General features: G+C 50.7%; 1 protein-coding gene and 1 non-coding gene across 2 annotated transcripts in view; one reads left to right on the forward strand and one right to left on the reverse strand.

Annotated features, from left to right (window-relative positions):
- Fra (neogenin protein frazzled) overlaps nucleotides 1-19,779 on the reverse strand; it is a 260,099-nt gene that overhangs the window by 225,981 nt on the left and 14,339 nt on the right. The window lies entirely within an intron of this gene.
- On the forward strand, nucleotides 7,247-7,319 carry Trnak-uuu (transfer RNA lysine (anticodon UUU)). Its single transcript has one exon. It is a non-coding gene; the product is annotated as a tRNA-Lys (tRNA).

Consider the following 19,779-nt stretch of genomic DNA (forward strand, 5'->3'; position numbering starts at 1 on the left):
TTTAAGAAATGAAAACAAGAATGGCAAGGCTTGTCCACACTAAGGGTGAAAAAATGAAGGAGGCTCACACTAACGCGTAAAGCCCGTTCGACATTGCGCGCTGCTGAGCACGAGGTCGCGGGTTCGATTACCGGCCGCGGCGGCCGCTTTTCTGATGGAGGCGAAAAGCAAAAACGCCCGTGTGTACGAGATTTCGGCGCACGATAAAGATCCCCAGGTGGTCAAAATTAATCCGGAGCCCTCCACTACGGCGCGCCTCATCGCCTGCGTTGCGTCGGCGCGTTAAACCCCAGAATCAATCAATCAACCGTTCGACATTGTGCGAATTTCTTCGGCGAATTCGTAGCTGCGGCGCCGCTCTAGCGGCAAAACGATCTATTCTCGTTGCTGTGGCAAATCGCCAAATTTTTAGCACAGTCGAACTTCTCTGAACGCCGCTTGGCATTCGGCAATTTGTCGCAGCAGTGAAAACAGGAAAATAGATCGTTTTTCCGCACGAGCGGAGCCGCAACTGCGAATTCGCCGAAGAAATTCGCACCACGTAGAACGGGCTTAATACTTGAAGGTAGCGAAGCCGTACGCAATCTTCACGGCCATCACGACGGTTTAAGTCCACGATGACAGCCGATTTACTTCTTCTTTGCTGCCGCCACGCTATAACGGCGAAGAAGAAGGAAATCGAAGAAGCAGAACGAACGAGTAGAGCGCGCACACTTGAACTAGGCGCCCGCAGGTGCAACGTGTACCCTATCACGTGTTCTGTGTCGAGCAGATGGCGTGATTCCTCTCCCAACAGTCCCAGCCATGTGAGTAAGCCGTTTGACTTTCGGCTGCGAACGCAGACGGTGATGTGCTATTTGATTGCTTTTTTCTAATCGCTCAGCATAGTTTATGGAAAACGCGAATGGTGGATAGGCACGCTGATTCTGTGGTTGCTTCCAGAGCACACTTCTGCCATGTGATCATTAATCTTAAAGACGTCTATGACCAAAACGATTCTCGCCCTGATTGATATCCCCTCCTTATTAGTTGTTCAATGTTGCCCCCGTTTTAAACTAAGTGTACATAATTGTTCGTTGTGTTTAGTTTTGTTTTTCAGCTTGTAATCAACTAATTTGTATCTGTACGTAATCAACTCATTTTTATGCGTGCATAGTTGTAAATATGTTGTAAATATCGTTTCCTACATTGACATGTAGTGCAATAAGTACCATGTGGAAAACAAAAAAAAACCTAGTGGGTAACACAACCGACTGGAAGACCGACTCCGTTGATCTGGAAGACACAGGTTCGAATCCTGCCGGTGCCGGTGATTTCTTCTCGTTATACTGTTATACTGAGCTTTGTGAACCGCCGGAATCAATGAATTGCGAAACAGCTTCGCTGCTCAAAATAAAACGAAAGTATCATACTGGGTTCAAGCACGAGAAGGGGGGGGGGGGTGACAAAGTATTTGTAACTGTGCAAAGCTGTAGTGCGTTTATTAGCTCATAAATGTGCAAAAAGGTAGCGCGACTGCGCATCTCGAGCACACGTCTTCCCCGATGAGTTAAAAGTGGCCACCGCGCCCTTCATCCTTCTCCATCAGCGTGTCGCGTCACGGTAAGGCAAACTCCCCGTAAAATTCCCGATGTTTAATACAAATGAGCTTCATGTAACCTACGACTTTCTACGGATAAATGTCATCCAGAATTTTTCACCACGGCATGCATTTTCTGCCCGCAAGTCACGACGTGGAATGGTGCACGTAGCGGAAGTGCGTTGCGCAAAGACGTGTCCAATATGTTAGCGCTGTTTTCCTTCAAGTTCAAAAAATGTACCAACTAGCCCGTCAGCAAACCCTCCTGCATTATATTAACCGTAAACACAGCTGAGGAGCTACGCATTAAAGAAACCGCCTTACCGGTACCTTCCCCAGAACAATGCAATAAAAAGGAGCGAGTTCTTTTTCTCCCCGTCCTACCAGTACAAAGAAGGTAACAAGGTCTTGCACCGTGTTCCGTGCGATCTGGAAATTCCTGCAATGCAGCATGCTTCACCGCAAGCGTGCTTCACTGCAAGCATGCGCGTAATGAGAGAAAGCCAACTTCATGACGGAAGAGCATGGAGCTAAATGCAAACCAACAGAAAGCTCTACGCGGGCCCCTCAACACAAAACCCCTCCGGTGTTGCCCATAGGCAGAACACTCTGCTTACACGTTGATAAAGTCGATTCTTGGACGGCATACCGCCTAGCCAGGTAGCAAAATACAAAATATAAAACGCAGACCACTGACCCGGTCAGTGGCCTGTATTTCATCTTTTGATAACACGTATGCCTCTTCCTACGGGGTGGCTAAAATCTGACTAGAAAAAATGCAAGCCCTAGAAGCGCCTCTTGACCCAAAGAAACACCTCTCTAGGTCGAGAAATTGACACCAAGGCTGAGTGGCTGCGTACGTGAGAGCTGTGGATGTGAATTCCAGCTACAACAGCTCACAATAAGCAGTCAGCAGCGACTGCTTAGCGTTTTAAAGACGATAGTCTTTCTTGGGCTACTTAAAGGCAGAAATTTTGGTCTGTCTGTACATCTGTCTGTCTGTCTGTCTGTCTGTCTGTCTCTCTGTGACTCGATTCAGCCACCCGGCCAAAGTGAAACAGAAACTGCGCAATAGTCTTATATACCCACAGCTAAATCTAAACGTCAAAGTCCGGTGTGAATGTTCATACTTGTCAACACTATTGAACAAGAACAAGACATTACTCAAATATAAGGCATAAAATGAATACATGAGTGATATTTGCAGTGCTCTTTTATCAAAAAAATTATGGATGCTTGGTTTTTGCGATAGCAAACGAAATACTACATCAACAGCAGAAACCCGTCGTCTGGTGTTGCCAGCGCTAGTTTAGCTCCTGGCGGCATTTAAGAAATCAAACGGCAAACGCAACAAAAAATTCCACTATATAGGTTCCACCTTCCGTTTGGTACGCTCTTGGAGTAGGGCAACGTGGTTCTATAAACGTTGTAGTAGAGTCACTCGATTCACGCGCGTCTACGCCGTACGGCAGCGCTGGCATCGAGGCACCCGACTTGGAGCAGTGGAACGCTTTGTTCTGTAATATGTCAGATTTTAAATTTAAATTGACTTGAGCATTCGTCACGTGGGGAATAACGAGACGGGAGAGGAGCAGCATGATAGGTCAGCGGGAAAGAGAAAGGAGGCATTTACTTGATAGGGGCGCCAGTCGGCTATCGTCCTTCGTCGACATTTGAAATGACAGGAGCAGATAGGCAGCCATTTTTTTTTAGTTACGAGCCATACCCATTTTCAGTTCCGGACCGCTCGCGGACTACCCGAGACGCATATGGGCGCTATATTTTCCTATGCATTCCTGTGGGCTCTCCAGTTCGACGGCAATCCTCGAAGTGTCCGCGGACTATCCAGGACTGGTAAAAAAACAGAGGATGCACATTTTTGGCCGAGTTTCGCACCTATTATGCCCTATATAAAAACATGCAGGGTTCGATTCCCGTTATAAAGCCTAAACTTCTCTCTGCCAAAGCTGAACCTCAATCTCCTTATTTTATTTCCCGATTCCCCTTCCCCCGCCCCTTTCTTTTCTTCGACGAATCGAGGTTCACAAGCCAAATGGTCAGACGGACGAACGGTCGGACAGATTTGTTTTCTGCAGACGTTCCTAAAGATTAACCTTCTATTTCCAGGCTGAAATTCGTGGTTGGATTGCTGCAGCAACGGTTTGCAATGAGGCAAGCCAAAGTGCCAACACGTCCCATTAGTTTCGACCCGATGCTCTTATTTAACGCTCACGAAGACCTCGCGTGCATTATACGTTCCACCTCAATGAAAAATGCAAACGTTGAGACCTGGGCCCGTGACAGCGAGCCTGCACGTACGAGTGGCACCCGGAAGAACCCCCACTACCCCTTCATTGCAGGTGAAGCAGCACCGCGAAGCATTGACTCCAGCGCAGCCATGTGTGTATATAGTGCACGAACAAAATCCATGCCACTTGAAACGTCGCACTTGAAGAAAATGTCCTGGTTCGGTGCTCGAGCCAGGACCGCAGCCCCTGTGAAGCCTCAACCAATTAACTCACCAGTAAGGAGGTAGCTGTTATTAACTGTTAAAACTGCGGGTAAGTACTAAAGGATGAACACCAAAGGAAAGTTCATTTTTATCGTACTAAAGCGTGCACAGCTTAGTAGAAACGTCACACCAGTTACCGCGGCCGCTTGATACAGGGTAGAAGGTGACGAAAACTTAACCAGACGCGGCGCCGATTAGGTGAAGTCGCAAATATATGATGCCCAGCTTGCTTAAGGCCGCTGAAATGAAAAAAAAAAAGACGTACAGGACAGCAAACGTACAGGACAGCAAACGTACACGTACAAACGTACAGCAAGCACACGGGTTTCTTTCATGATTGCAGTGGACGCTGCCATATTCACGAGTTGTAATGTCATACGCAATAAACAAGTGTGAAGGAAGCACGACAAAAAGGTTCCTGCTTTATACAGAGAAAGCATTTATGCATTTATGCGAATTTATGGGCAATTCTAACTGCACGATTTGGTCCGGCCAAGTCTCCATAAATGTCTACGTATAAAGAAGCCCGTTAATTCGAACCCGAGTAGGTTCAGCCACGGATAATTCGAACTATGCGCCACCAAACCGGCGCTTTGGCGTCTAGCACACAGACAAAGAAACGTACCAGAAGGCTGCGTGGAACGGAGAAGGCGAAATAGGGTAAAACCAATCAAAATCGTACATGGCGAACGTTTTGGAAGACGCATTCTTTGCGAGCACGCGGTGGTCTATGCGGAGCGTTGGCAGACGAGGGCATCATATCTCAGGTCAGAAACGGAAAACCTGCCACTGCCAATGACGACAAGGAGGATGAGGACGAAGCATAGTGCAGCCGTCCGCTCAGAAGTCACTGGCGGATGGAACGCCGCCCGCCTCTTCTCTAGCTATCAAGAAGGCCAAGAAGATGAGCTGCTTTTCGCTACAATCGTTTGTTAGAGCAAGAAGTGCTGACTGTCGCCTTTAGGGAAGAAAGGCAGGCCGCAATCGCGGGATTTTTCAAGCATCAAAGTGCTGGCATACCCCACTGCTTCCCAAGTGCAGTGTACAGTTGTTATTGTTCGCTTTCGTTAGTTCGAACTTTCATTAATTCGAACTGAGACGGTGGCCCCTTGCGGTTCGAATTGACGAGATTTCACTGCGTATGTCAACTGTAAGTCACGGAAAGCAGCTTTTGCCGTCGAGCGATTGCAGAAGACGTTTCAATCCTCGCGTCAACACAAAAAACTGAGATTGCGTCCGCCGAATTTGACGTACAATTAAATTCGAAGACGTTCTTTCCTAATACGAAAAACGATACTGACCCCCTATTCTCAACTACCGAGCGTATCCAAGAAAGCTAGTAAAACATCCTGCATACCTTTTTTTTTTTTTTTTCCTTTTTTGACGAAATAATGCAGTACAGTGCTTAAGAGTGTCGTCAGGCTGCACCACGAGTTGGATTAGTCGCTACTCCGGCGGACATTTGGAAACACTGCCAAGAACAAAACGGAGCCCTCGCGAAGTAACAGCAACACTTTGACGGGGCCGCAGAAGTTTTGGGTTGGTTAGCCCATCGCCGCGGTCGATACAACCTGCTCACACGGGGCGGCGGGACGCTTAGATCGCCCACTCACACAATGCTTCTTGGACGCGCCTGCTAGCAAACAACCACTTGATAACGAAGCCGAGATACGGACGCCCACCGAACTTGTTAAGCGATTAGCTACAGACGCCCTGTCCTCCCTTCCCCCGTCAGTCGGCGTTTTCAGTCGTCGCATCGCTTTTGATTCTCTAACCAGACGTTCACACCGCCAGCAGAGTAGTCACCCCTGCATTTGTCTAGGCTTTCTCATGACGTAGAAGGCGTTGCTGGTGGGAATGAGCGCAGCTGCGGGGCCCAGCACAAGCTGCGGCCGAGGGCATCTGCCGAAGCACAAAAGCAGTTCGCGCAGCGATCGTATCGGGGGCGGGTCCGGCGTTGTTTCGAACGGGCGTTGCAATATCCCGGTTCCCTGCACGTCGTAATTACCGGCCCATATACCTCCCACCCGGAGTTCCTTCACTGCCTCGGCACCAGCACGTCGTGCTTTATGCATACGTTGGTCGGATGGGGTCGCGCGGCCGCATGCGTCGAACGAGGTGCTCGAACAGGAATCAAACCTTCTCTCCTCCAGAACTCCTCAAACTTGCAAGACATTCAGCGTTGATGGGATGTGGAACAGAACAAGCATCGTTCCCGACAGATTGCAACTTTTATTGCTTCCCAAACAGCCTCTGATCCCTCCGGTCAAACGATGACTCACTGGGGGGACACGAATACATGATGCCCGACGGTGACGATCGATAAGGTATACGAGGAATTCCAGCCCACACACTTTCTGCAAGCTTGAGCGCCCTTTCGACAATTTGTGTTCTCGGCAGTACACCCGCATACAGACCACGGCATCCTGGCCTCTACGCCGCGGTAGTAACCAAACGTTTAAGTAAAATAGAGGCGTGTCCTTGCGACGGTTGCCCACATATGTCACTTGTTATACTAAACGGAACCTAACAGCGCTGCGCTGGCACGTGACACGAGGGCAAACAGAGGGTAGAACAGTAATTTTCATAAAAGATGGCGTTTGATTAAGGAGAAAGTATACAAATTGCGCCGAGTTCAATACCGCCGCTATAAAATGTGCGCGACATAAAAAAAAAAAAGGCGCAACAAGTAGCAGCATGCGAGACAAGATTAGGCGAATGAACGTAATAATCAGCGAACGCCGGCCTGTCACGCTCGGGAGGGCGTACGTTGCAGAGCCGTGGAGATTTTCGTCGCGCACATTTCCTCGTATTAGGAACCGGGACAATGCGTTTTCGAGAATTTTTTGTTTGCTTTGCCGAAATTATGGCTCAAATTTCGCCGGGATAACAAATCTCGACGGAGGCCATATGCTGCGCCTCTGTTGTAAACCGAGAACAGATAATGGAGAGTTACGGCAGAGCTACAAGTTCAGTGTAGCAGAGTGAGGTACTGACAAGCGGTCTACCGCCGTCTCTGCAAGCAGAAGTAGGCCAAAAGGCCTGAAGTTGTGCTACGCATGCGCAGCAGTGCTGACCTTGAACTGGAGCCGCTCAATTACAGATCACAAAATAATACCCATATTAGGTGTCCTTCAAGAAACCGAAACCTGTCCGCCCGGGTAGCTCAGTCGGTAGAGCGTTAGGCTTTTAACCTAACGGTCCAGGGTTCGAGCCCCTGCTCGGGCGTTGTTTCTTTTTTAATTTGACTGCTGCACTGTAAACTAAGTCAGCAGTAAATTACGCTGCACCCACAAATCCTTTCAGTACGTTAATGGCGACGCTCTCGTGCCACGGGAAACTCTGGCTGCGTATACGCTGGAATCGTACAATGCATATCAGGTTTGTCTCACCCACTCCGTTCACATTCGCTAATTTTACGTAACTTATGCGCAAGCTATCCCTGACACCTTCGCGAGTATCCGTCTTCCTTATCATCATCATCAGCACGCCTTCATAGTGCGATAGCATATGGGGCATGAGGATACAGGTGGGCCACATGAGGGAGCGAAAGAATATGTCCGGTTCGCCAGGAAACGCCGTTTCCGACGAGCACGTGGTGCTACCGAAGTCTCTTCATAGCTAAAGCGTATGAAGGGACTTTAGGATACGAGCACGTGCACAGCCGCCAAATTTTTCAATAGTTCGCGAGAGCGTTGACCGGCGGGTGGGTCGGCGCCTTAACACAGTAGAATGAGGCGAAACGAACGAATATATCATACAGCTCGCATGCCCATAATGTTCCCTCCAGTGCAACTGTCGTCTGCTAGGGTGTTCCAGCAAGTGCGACACAACCCCTTTTCACTTGTAACCAGCCGCCTATCCCTATTGCCGTGAAAGAGGAGCACGATAAATCACTGTCACTACACGGCCATGCAGACAGCCGGTTGATTACCAGAGGGAAGGGGTTGTGTAGTGATTGTGGGAACAGCCTAGCAGACAACGTTTGCACTGGCGGCTTCGTTCTGCGCGTGCGAGCTGTGCGGCGACGATAGTTGAACGCGAAGATTTCTCGAGACGGATTCTCATGGTTGGCCAACCCCACGCTGCAAGTATGTGCTCCTGTGGAGGTACGCACCACTTTTCCAGAATACCCACAGCAACTCTCGGGTGTGCACTCCTCAGGCCTAACGTTTGGATTTGGGGTGTGCGGCGTGAATCGGTACCTGCTGCTCGGCGTTCGCTTCGACCAAGTCGAAATGGAGCAATCGGATAGAAGCCGGCTTCATAAAGCAACGGACCGATGCTCGATTCCGGTCACGGGAAGCGTTTCCCCCATGCAAAAAGGGATATACAGGGTGTCCCAGCTATCATGCAACAAGATTTAAAAAAAGAGTAATGGCGTAACTCGAAGAAAACCTCGTGCATAATGTTTGCAGTACTGTGGAGAAGCGGGCAACATTTTTTCGTTAATGAGACTTAACTAATTAATTGTAATTAATTATCTAACTCGAGAATTACTGTCCTAACCACTAAAGTGTCAATGAGGCACTTGTAGGTACCCACGAGGGGCATCTAACTGCGGTATTTTCTGTGACGAACTAATTGCGTACTCATTTATTCTGACTGATAAAGAAAACCCGCGAAAAATGAAAGATACCACGTGACGGCGCTTCCGCGCGCCTTAGCGCGCATCGTAAAGCAATGCCCTCAAACAGGCTGCCTCTGAGTTAGCCAGAATGAAATAAACAAAAGAAAAGATAGCAGAAATCGCGATCCAGTTTGCGCCTTATCTGCACACGCGCCCCGCGAATCTTGCTGTTGCTGCTCCTTACATGCGTGCTATTATCAAGGTGATGCGCTGTCTCTTCAGGCGGGTGACAGGCGAAGCAATTGCTTTCAATCAGCTTGTTTGGGGACGCTGTTTTACAATGCGAGCGGAAGCGCCGTCACGTGTTACTTTTCATATTTCGCGGGATTTCTTTATCAGTCAGAATAAATGAGTACGCAATCAGTTCGTCGCTGAAAATACCGCAGTTAGATACCCCTCGTGGGTACCTACAAGTGCCTCATTGACACTTCAGTGATTAGGACAGTAATTCTCGAGTTAGATAATTAATTACAATTAAATAGTTAAATATCATTAAGGAAAAAACTACTGTCCGCTTCTCCACAGTACTGCAAACATTACGCACTCGGTTTCGAGTAACGCCATTGCTCTTTTTTTAAATCTTGGTGCATGATAGTTGGGACACCCTGTATGTATATATATATATATATATATATATATATATATATATATATATATAAAATTGGATTCAAGCTTTCCTTTCTGCTTCAGGTCGCTTGAATTGCTGAAGGGTACTAATTAATAGGAAATTTGGGTTTTAATCATAGCGAACTTTCATTTTACGGCCTCTTTCTTTCCGGAACTAAATTAGAATTTTGAGGTCCTCGCGAATTTCAATAAGTGATTAGCCCTGGCCAATCCCCCATTGTAGGTACGTGCCAGAAACTTTGAGGGAATCATCATCATCATTATTATTATTATCGATGCAGCAGTGAAGAAGTATTCGACGAGTATCACCGGGGAAGCACTAATGCTTTCGTCTTTGAAGCCCGTAATCAAACTTAAATGCCCTGAAGTGCCTATATGATTATATTTCAAAGGAGCACTACATGCGTCATCCACGCGTTTTCTCGCCTCTTTTTACTTCGGCGTTGCATGTAAACGAAGCTGTTTCTCTTTTCCATAGCTCCATGTTCACGCAAATAAAATTTTAGGGCCAGCAGGACGACTGAACAATCTGGTCTATAAGTCAAGTCGATGCCGTCGACCGCAGCACCCTTCATGGGTCCCGCATAACACACTCCTACTGTGTTTTTTCTTGGTGTTATAACCGGAAAGGTACACATTATGTGCGCCGGCAATTTAACCTTCTTCGAAAGCAACAGTAATGCGATTTACCATGTCAACGTCCCTGGGTAGCCCATATATCTGAGCCTTCAAGCTGCTCGAGAAACGATCCGCGCCGCTTTCGCCGCCTCCGAGGCTGTCAAAGCAGACGTCGCTAAATAAGGCGGCCGCACTGGGGACCCATGAACCGTGTCCTCTTCCACCCTCGATTGACTCTGGGCGCCCCTGGGCGCCCATATATAGCGCTGCCCGAAAGGGGTACACACACCAACACGCGCCACCAGAGAGACGCGTAAGAAACACGCTGCCTCAAAGCAGAGAAGAAAAAAAAATGTCTTCCGGCGGTCTCTGAAAGAAGCCACTACGGACAAACAAGGCGCGAAAAAAAGACAAAGAAAAGAAGCCTTTCGCATCCCTGCCCACGCAGCGCGTGTATTTTCTGCCTCAGCGCACTCGCGGGGATATTCACGGTGCAGTTTATGAACACGAGCGCACCTCTGATATGCCACGCGAACAAGCACAGCGACTGCTCGTGACAACCGACGCGGCGACAACGGTGCGGTTCTCATCCTGAGCTTCCGTGAGGCGGCATCTTCAGCGGCGAGCGACACGGGAGCAGCGCACGCCGACCCTGTCCGCATCCAGGCATGTCGCGCACGGCTCGGGCCAGAGTTCGATAGCCCCGACGGCGGGGAGCGCGGAAGCGGAAGTCGCCTTCGCCGCACGGCACAGGACCCGCGCTTTGTCAGTGCGCGCACACAGCGCTGCCTGTGTACACACGCAGCAGCAGTACACTACGCAACCACAACTTTCAGGCGGCGGGCTCGGAGAAAGAGGAGGGGGCTGACAGCTTGTGACAGGCGTGCGCACGCATGATTGGACCGACAGGGCTGCGCTCTGTGCGCGGACGCCGGTGTTTGAAGTTTTGCCAAGAGCACGAGCATGCGCAGCCATGAACCGTGCGCCCGACGCGGGCAACAACGAAGCTAGAACTTGACGGGGCGCACTGCCGTGTTTGGCAATAGAGCGGGTCACGCCGCCTGGAGCGAACAGTCCTCCCGAGGCCTCCAGGTCGCTGAGGCCCTGTGGGCAGCCGCCACCGTCCCATGAGGGGGAGCTCTTTGAATAAACGTTACTTCTCTCTCTCTCTCTCTCTTTCGGCCGGCTGTAAGCAGAGGACTGAAGGTGTACCTTGTGCGGATCGCAGTCGTGGTTACATTTGATCTGTGTGATGTTATGATAACTGGGGATACGGTAAAGACTTTCATCGATCATTTTTACAAGGAAAGTGCGCATGTTCCGTGTTGCTCAATTGTCAAAAGTAACGATCACTTTTAACAAGCGTACGTTCCAGCTATGTAAGTGGAGGAATTTGATATTACGGCCGTGCTATACTGGGGCATCGCTGGTCCACAAGGAACGACAACGAACAAAGAGGAAACACCACTTTCCTTGCCAATCCCCCGGCCAGATCTCGTTCCGACAGTCGCCTACGAACCAACCAGCGTGCAATTTTCGTGGTGATTTTTTTTTCTCTCGCCAAGTCAATAAACCATTGGTCGGATAAGCGCTGAGTACGAAGTCCCCTATTCGACTTCCGGCCGCTGTGGTTGTTTCTGTACTTAAGGCATGCGCATGGACACGCATTCGCCACACATACACTGTAACACAATGCGCGAGCTCGAAATCGCCAACAGTTGCGGTGTCCATGTCCGCAATACAAAGGAAAGTCGTGACAATACACGTAACACAAAATTGCCTTTACAGCTTGAGATTGGGGACAAGTGCAACGAACCAGGCAGCGTTAATAGCCAGTGATGTGCATACGGCGTGATGCCCCTGCACCTGATTATTATCCATAGCGAAGGTCATGTAAGAGATTTCTTGATGCAGTTCATATGAGTGTGCGGCACGCCCGCTACCTTCCGCGCTAATGCATCGGCGGCGTGGCTACGTTGTCGCAATAAACATCGACGGTACAAAAATGGTCATTGACTGCGAATACAGATATATGCGCCAGCTTCACGTATTTATTGGATAAACGAAGGCCTGACGTTTTGCGTAACGCTGCGGTTCTAAGGTCTACCGCCGTCAACCTGTCCCCCAACTTGACGAAGACGTTCACGGCGCGTCGTTATGCCCAGTTACCGAAAGTTAAGGCTGTGTGCAGGCCTAACAACACTCTCGCATACCCATTCGAAGGAATTGCCAGTGGAACGACAGGACAAGGCGCGTTAAGTACAACCGATTTTTTCTTCAGAAAAGAAAGACATGTAAAACCCCGCACATCCAATAGCATGGCCAACACAACCTGACGTCAACATTTATCTTCTCGCCTTCAGCATGTTACAAACTTTGCACCAAATAATCTTTGTCTTTTTGCGAGAGCGCAACAGAAGGCATGCTTATACAGTTTTCTTTAAGCCGTTCAATCTCCAGCGCTTCGACAACCTCGCGTGCGTGCTTATCTTTCTCTCCGGTGATGACTTCGCACTCACCGAACAACGGGACGCAAGCACATTTACAGTGCGAAGCCAAAAGCCCCGAAATAACAGTCTTTTCTCGCAGTGATGTCAACGCACCCTGCCTGCACTTAGGCACATGTTACATCTAGTGCCACTAGATAAGATATAATCTTATCTAGTGACAGTATTTACATGATTACATCTATGCAAAAGACATAGCGCGCCCGACCGGCGGCACGGAAAACACGGAAGCGGGGAAGCTAGACAGCGCCTCCCGGACGCTACCCTTGACGACCGCTCGCGCATCCGGTGAGCGCGGCACGCGAAGAACAGCGGGCCCCTTCCTTGCACGATCCTGGAGCCAAGCCAAGTCGGCGCCGCCGCTTAATCGCCCGACACGCTCTAGCACGCGCCGTGGTAACAGGAAGACGCACTGCATACGCACGCGCGACGCCTCCAACGCCCCCGTGTGACGACAAGAAAAAAAAATGTTTCTTAAAGCGATCCGCTCATTACAGTCGATTTAAATTTAGAAGGAATCCCTCCGCGGGTTGCTCGGGGGATGCGAGGCATATAATTACCCATCCCGCAAAGACACCTGCCGTGAGTAATCGTTGTAGTATCATTTGGAAAAACATGACTGTGTGTATGAGTTTATTAAGCGAATATTACATGGTTCCATGTATTTTTCACGACCGAGAATAAAAATTCCCGTTGTTATACGGCCACGAGAAGGCCGCACGTCTGGCCGCGTTGTGCCCTGGTACGCGCCGGCTGACGACTATTTTATACAGAAACCGTTGTTGGCAGTGTACGAGGGGCTAGAATGATATGCAGTATAAACAGGTGCAGTTCCTCCAGACCTTAATTTCTTGTGTGCCGCAGGAGTCTTTTAGCTATGGTTATATTCTGGTTCTGGATGCGAAAAAGAAAGTACAGTGGATCAGACTCTTCGGTTCGTTTGCCGTTTGTTGCGCCCCAGAAAGGATGATAGGACGGTGTCATTCTTTAGTACAAGTTCTGGACAGTGCAGCGCACGTGTAGTTAGAGCGTATCGAATGAGCCCACTACAGCACAATAAGGACGGTGCAGTGCTAAAGTGGCAACCACCACGTCGAAGAAGCGTTTGTTGTATACTCTGCAGTCTCTAAGTGCAGCCTTAGTTCCACTGTAGCTGTGCACTCTATAACCTTACACTGGGGCTCCTTGCGCGGCTGTTAGTCCGAAAGAAAAAAAACAGTCCGAAAGGGAGGCCACGACTGCGGCGTCCAAACATTGCTCAGGCCGCAAGCAGGCGCGTCAGCCGTCGCTGGCAGCTCTCTTGTCGACACGACCGCGCAGAAAGGCAAGCGGCGGGCGCGTGGGCCCCGCGATTGAGCGGCACCCGGGGCGGGAACGGTGGGTACACCACGAGTCTAGCTTCCCTATTGTTCGCTCCGCGGGTCCTTTTGAGCCTCCCGCGCTTCCTTTCTAACCACAAGCTCCCCCGCGTCAGCGTGCCCCCTAACGCGCAATTTTCGAGCCGCACCACAGACAGACGCGAACGTTTTATACACCGCCACGGCTGGCCGCTGCCTGTACTGGGCTGGCCCGCTGCTGTAGTACTCCGATAAGTGGAAGCCGAGCAGCGGTGATGGGATGTGGCTGCCGCGATAGACACGTCAGAGCGCCCAAGACCCGTCGAGCTCTAGCTGTCGAGATACGGCTCTGCAGCGGGGGACAATGCCGCCGCCACGAGGTGCATCAAAGGAATCGGCGCACGCGTGATTCTTTGAGAGAAATGAAGGGATGGCGACGTCTATCGCTGGTTCCAGGCGTTTTTCAGTTAGCGATGTGATGGCTCTGGACTTGCATAGCTGCTACAGGCTCTTTGATGCCATTTCCGTTGGTTGCGCTGGGCCCAGACAGGATGATAAGTAGGGCAATGCGACGAAAACTTCTCGGTGCCCGTCGTCACTCCACGTACCATTGGTCAGAGATACCTATCGCAGCACGGTCTCTCTTATGCTCCCTCCAGTCTAGATAAAAGTGGACGAAGGGCACTGGGGAGGAGAGAGAGAGAGAGAGAGATCTTTTATTCGAGCCACGGTCACTGAGGGTTGGTGGCGGCTGGGCAAGGCCAGCCGCGACTTCGGTAGCTCTGCGTAACAGGACCTCCTGAATTACCCGGCTAGAGCTACCCGCGGCTCGCTGCAGGGAAAGGGTTCTAAGGGCAAGCCCACATGGAGTGTTCCAGAGTTGCACGTTGGCCGCATTGGGGGCCGTTGGGGGCGGGAATGAGGAGGAGTGGACATGGTGTAGACTAGCTCTGCATGGGAAGGAGACGGGTTTGGTGAGGCGTGAGGGAGGAAAGAGCGGGAGGTGGGGGGGTACGACGAGAGAGTCGGAAGTATTCCCCAATGTCATTGAACGTATACTAGACGATTTCTGGAGGAGCGCGCGCCGTGTCGGGGGACCAATGCTTACACCAGCACGGAGTGTGAGATCGCATGGACAAGTTCGTTTCCCAGCAGACCAGTGTTAGCCGGGCCCACACCAACTCCACCATCTTTCGATGTGCGTTACTCTGAATGATACGGAGGGCCTCAGAAGAGATGGTCCCCCGTGCACACTCAGGCCATTTCCCCCGGCCTGAGGGCACGTACGAAAGGAACTGGGACTGAGTAGTTTTGTTTCGAGATGCCATGAGAAAGTAGGCGGCGAACAGCTATCTGGCGGATGCGTAGTTGCGAAAATCTCGCCCATCGGCGATGTGCGACACGTGGTTCTTTGTGCAGCTGAGCCCAAAAACGCGGGTGCGATTCCCGGCCGCGGCGGCCGCTTTTCTGATGGAGGCGAAAAGCAAAAACGCCCGAGTGTTCGAGATTTCGGCGCACGTCAAAGATCCCCAGGTGGTTAAAATTAATCCAGAGCCCTCCACTACGGCGCGCCTCGTCGCCTGCGTTGCATCGGCGTGTTAAACCTCACAATCAATCTTCTAGCAGATTTGTAACCACGTGCATCCGGCTGGCTCAGGCAACGTCTGCGTATATCTGTATACTCATAACTATGAACTCCCCATAAACAACGTCTACACCATTTCACAAAGTGTCCTGCTCTCAGCCAACCAGAAATTAACAAACTGAGCCTAAATCCAATTCATACTAACAAAAATAAGTTGGCGTGACTGACTTTATTCACCATCGCCCAAATCGTATGGCCCTATCGAAGCTTGATATTTGGAAACTATACATTCCTTCCCTGACATAAAGAGACCCACTAAGGCGCGATGTTTCGCGTTAAGGTATACCCCAATTTTAAGGTTAAGGTGCCACAAAAGTCTCACAATTTTCGCCTTTACGCAGCCCAAGAAAGACTACCGCCTTTAAACGAACTGCGGTAGGGACGGGAGCTGGTCCCACTCATGTGCGGTCACGGAAAGGCGACTTAACCACTACTCGCCACCCGTATATAACACAGCTTTCGAGGTACGTGTAATATTCAAAAAAATGGTGCCAAAAGGAGAGAAAAAAATGCTAGGGGGAGCTAAAGTCTGTTTGCGTGCTTTGAATGCTACAGTTTCGCAGCTTTCCCTCGAGATACTTTACAGCCCCGTGGTTTGTGTGCCTTGTTCGTACTATGAAGCTATACCAGAATATCGGAACAGAATTCCGAATGGTCGATTGCGTGCTAAGCAATAGAGAAGAATGAAACCAACAAAAACGTTTCCCACGAAACGCGTTTTTGACTTTCTCCGCCACATCAAATTTTTACATGTAATTTCTTATCAAGCATCTTGACAACCTGGCCCTTTGCCTTTTGTTTCACTTCACGTTTATTTTTACTGAAATGCTTTATATTTGCTGTCACTTCACTCTCATGAAATAACATTCCTTTGGCGCTCTTTGACCTTAGTCGACCTTGCGCCATAAAAATCCAAGCATCATCGAAACCAATAAAAACCCCTTTTAGCCCCGCAATGTCCGGAAACAACGAAGGCCACGTTACGATATCTCGACCTCCTACGTATGCCCCCGCTTTCTAGCTGAATAGGTTCCTCCACGGAGCAAGATAAACTTGCTCCGTGGGTTGCTCTTCAGTCCGCGTCACAGGTTTTACCTCATGCATTTGAATGCCGCAAACACAGTAAAAAAGAAAAAAAAAAGAAAGCGACGGGAGATCATTCTCATTGATGCGGCTCGGTCTACGCTATCAGTGTGATGACGCTTGTATGACAGATGAGCGTTGACGAACTTGATCCACTCCACGTATCGTCCCCATCTCGCCACTTTGTACTTCCGTCCACTTCAGCCGAAGTTTCAACCAGCTAACAACGACGCCACCGAGTTTTTGCTAAATGGGAATACAGCGCAGTAAAAACACCCTCCAAATGAATAGCGGTAGCCAAAGCCTCCGGGCACAGGCCCCATCACCCAAAAAGATTCGGAGAGAGCAAGCACGGTCTGTTTCAGTATCACTAGAGAGTCGTTCTGCTCGATTCACGGGTCGCCTGCAGCAATAAATCGAAGTAACGAGCAGCGCTGTAGCGCGGCAGCGCCAGAAGCGGGGACGTACAGGCCAGACGCGGAAAAAGAGAACTCTGATCAACGCACAAGATGGAAGGGAATCCGGGCTGGCCGACTGCGGGGCGCAACAGCGAACCCGATGGGAAGAGTGACGGGCAGTAGCCGCGCGTCCCCGTCGCCGCCATTTTGGCCCGGGAGGCCCGTGGTAACAGGAAACGGCACTGAGCACCACTTTTCAAGCCCGGCAGTGCGGAGACGAGCTGCCTCCCCCGAGATCCTCCGTCCCCGCCGCTGGGAGAACCAGACGGCCCCTTCTTCTCTGTTGTTGTTGTTGTCTCGTTTCCTCCGCTCTTGTCTGCTCCCATCAGCCGCTGGCAGCCTGCTCCTCTTCCCGCCGCTTCCACGCTCGATTGCCGGCCGCTGGCAGCACCTCCTTGATAAGGGGCAGGCACCCGCTCCTCGCGGCGTAATCACGGTACGGCCGCCGGTGAAAGGCCATCAGCCCTTCCGGAAAGCCGACATCAAAGATCGTCTCCGATGCACTATCGAGGCTTGCAATCGCAGGAAGGGTGAGACAGCAGGCTACGGGCAGGCTTTCTTTCGTCAGGGAGGCGTCGGTGGCTACCTTTCCTCGCTCCAGGATGGCCCCCTCCAACCCCGGCTCGGCCACCGCCACTGGGTGCGTGAAAGGTCCTGCACAGACGCGCCACGGCCGTGGACATGGAAGGACGACGGCAGCGGTCGTCGGGCTGTCAGCGTCTCAGAAACCCGAAACCTGCCTCGGTGTATACTTCCGTGCAGCACTGGGGTAAGTGCCGTACGGCGGGGCACTTATCCCTCCGAGGAAATGATGTAAATGCGGACGCTGCTTTAATTCCCCAAATCACGAGGCATTACTACCAGTGGAGAAAAACGTGCGCTTCAGTTTGATTTGAAGGCCGCAACATGTTCGAAAAGGAATAGAGGGCACGAAGCGACCCGCCAGCTCTGGGAAGCTCTAGAAGCCAGAATGCAATTCGCTTGGTAAAACACAGCGTGGTGACAGTCGACACACTACCACTGTTTACAGCAGACATCCCCTTACAACATTCTTCTTAGTGAGGAGGCATACTTGGTCGGAACTTTATTTCGCAGAGGCCCTCAAGCATAGAGAAATAGTGACTGAGAAATGAGCTATTGAAATGCAGAACAGACTCCGCAGAGTCTGTTGGATGACATTGGTCTAATTTCAAAATTGTAAATTACGCGGCCCAAGCTCAGACCAAAAACCAAATTGGTGAAAGTCCGTTATCGCGCCACGTCCACGACAGTTTTTTTTTTCTTTGTTTTTCCTGCCCAGCTCTTGGGCCTTTTCTTCCCCCATCCCCATACCTCAGCAGAGAAGCATGTAGGCGACTGTAAACGCCGGCAAACCTCTCTGCTTTTTCAATAAAGAGCCTTCTCTATCTACCTCTCTATTGAAATGTAGCACCGATCCGCCACCGTGTCGGGTTGCATGCGTCTGCAAGCGCCTTGTAACCAGAAGTAGCCCCGGTGATTTGTACAGGAACGCATGGTACGTGTCACTCGCAGCAACTACAGCCAGTTGCTACTGCTAGTTCAAACTGGTTTCCACTGAACAGCAACGGGCCCAAGTGTCATCCCGAGCAATAAACAACTACGTTCTGTCACCCGTGGCAGGCGTCCAGTTTTTGACGCCCTGCTCGTAGAGCACTGCACCGAAGTCGGCCTCCCCCCTTTGAGCCTAGCTCCGGCCGTTGCCTCTGCCGCAACCGAGTCGGCTGCGCCGCTGCGTGAGGAAGGCCCTGTCCGAGACTGGTTCCGTCCGCACGGCGCTCACCTTTGCCGTGCATGGCAGAGTTCGCGCACGAGCGAGGACGACGCGCAGACGGACGCGCACGCAGCTCCTGCACGCACATCACCCGGGGCATAGCAGCACCGGGAGCACGTGCACCACACGCAGGATTCGGAAACCCCGCAATTACATTGGTTGCGGCAGTTTCTTGCGATGAGCGGACACAAGCCGCTTATAAAAAAATGAAAACGTGACAAGGAAAGCGAAAAAATTCACGCATCTCCACGAAGTGAATTATGACGAGTGGGCGAAGCACTGAGGATCGTTCTTACCGTAAATCACCCGTGGCATTGCCCACTCGCGCATGTAAATGAGTGGCAACGCGTGTGTACAGTATATACAATCCCAATCCAATCCAATCCAATCCAATGCTTCTCGCGCATGCGCAGCACTGTGTACACTGACGCCAAACCCCGGACAAAACGAGGCCCTAAGGTGCTTCGCCCCTGCAAAAAAAAACACTTTCAGGTATTTTTTATAGTGGGCAGGTCATCAGCCGACGAAGCGGTTTCAGCCTAGGGCGCTTGTAGGCAGTCCCGTGCAGCGCAGTGAAGGTGATTTTACGGGCGGCGACAGGCTCCGTGCGAGGGGCGCCGCTCATTAGAACATAATGTCGCACAATCGATGACCATCACAAGCGCGGCTGTTTCAGGTGTGCACTAAGTCCTTCCGGACTCCAGCGGCGGGTTTCACACAGGCAAGATGCCCACCCCCTTGGGCCTTCGTTAGGCCATTGTATGGTAAAGGGACGGCAATCAATGCGCCCAACGGTTCCCCCCAAAAGTAAAGAAAATATATATACACATCCGGTTGCTTTGTCGGCTAAGTACGCCCGAGTGCATGAAAATGCGTGACACAGCACAATCCATTTTCCTTTTTGTGTAACACGATCACTCTCAGCTTTGGGGGGGCGGGGGGGATGTTTGAAATGGCAGACAGACGCATGGGCCAGATTACGCCTGGCTTC

The sequence above is a fragment of the Haemaphysalis longicornis genome, unplaced genomic scaffold, assembly GCF_048455015.1.
Source record: "Haemaphysalis longicornis isolate Haplotype H1 unplaced genomic scaffold, Haemaphysalis longicornis Haplotype H1 scaffold_4, whole genome shotgun sequence".
Taxonomy (NCBI): Eukaryota; Metazoa; Arthropoda; class Arachnida; order Ixodida; family Ixodidae; genus Haemaphysalis; species Haemaphysalis longicornis.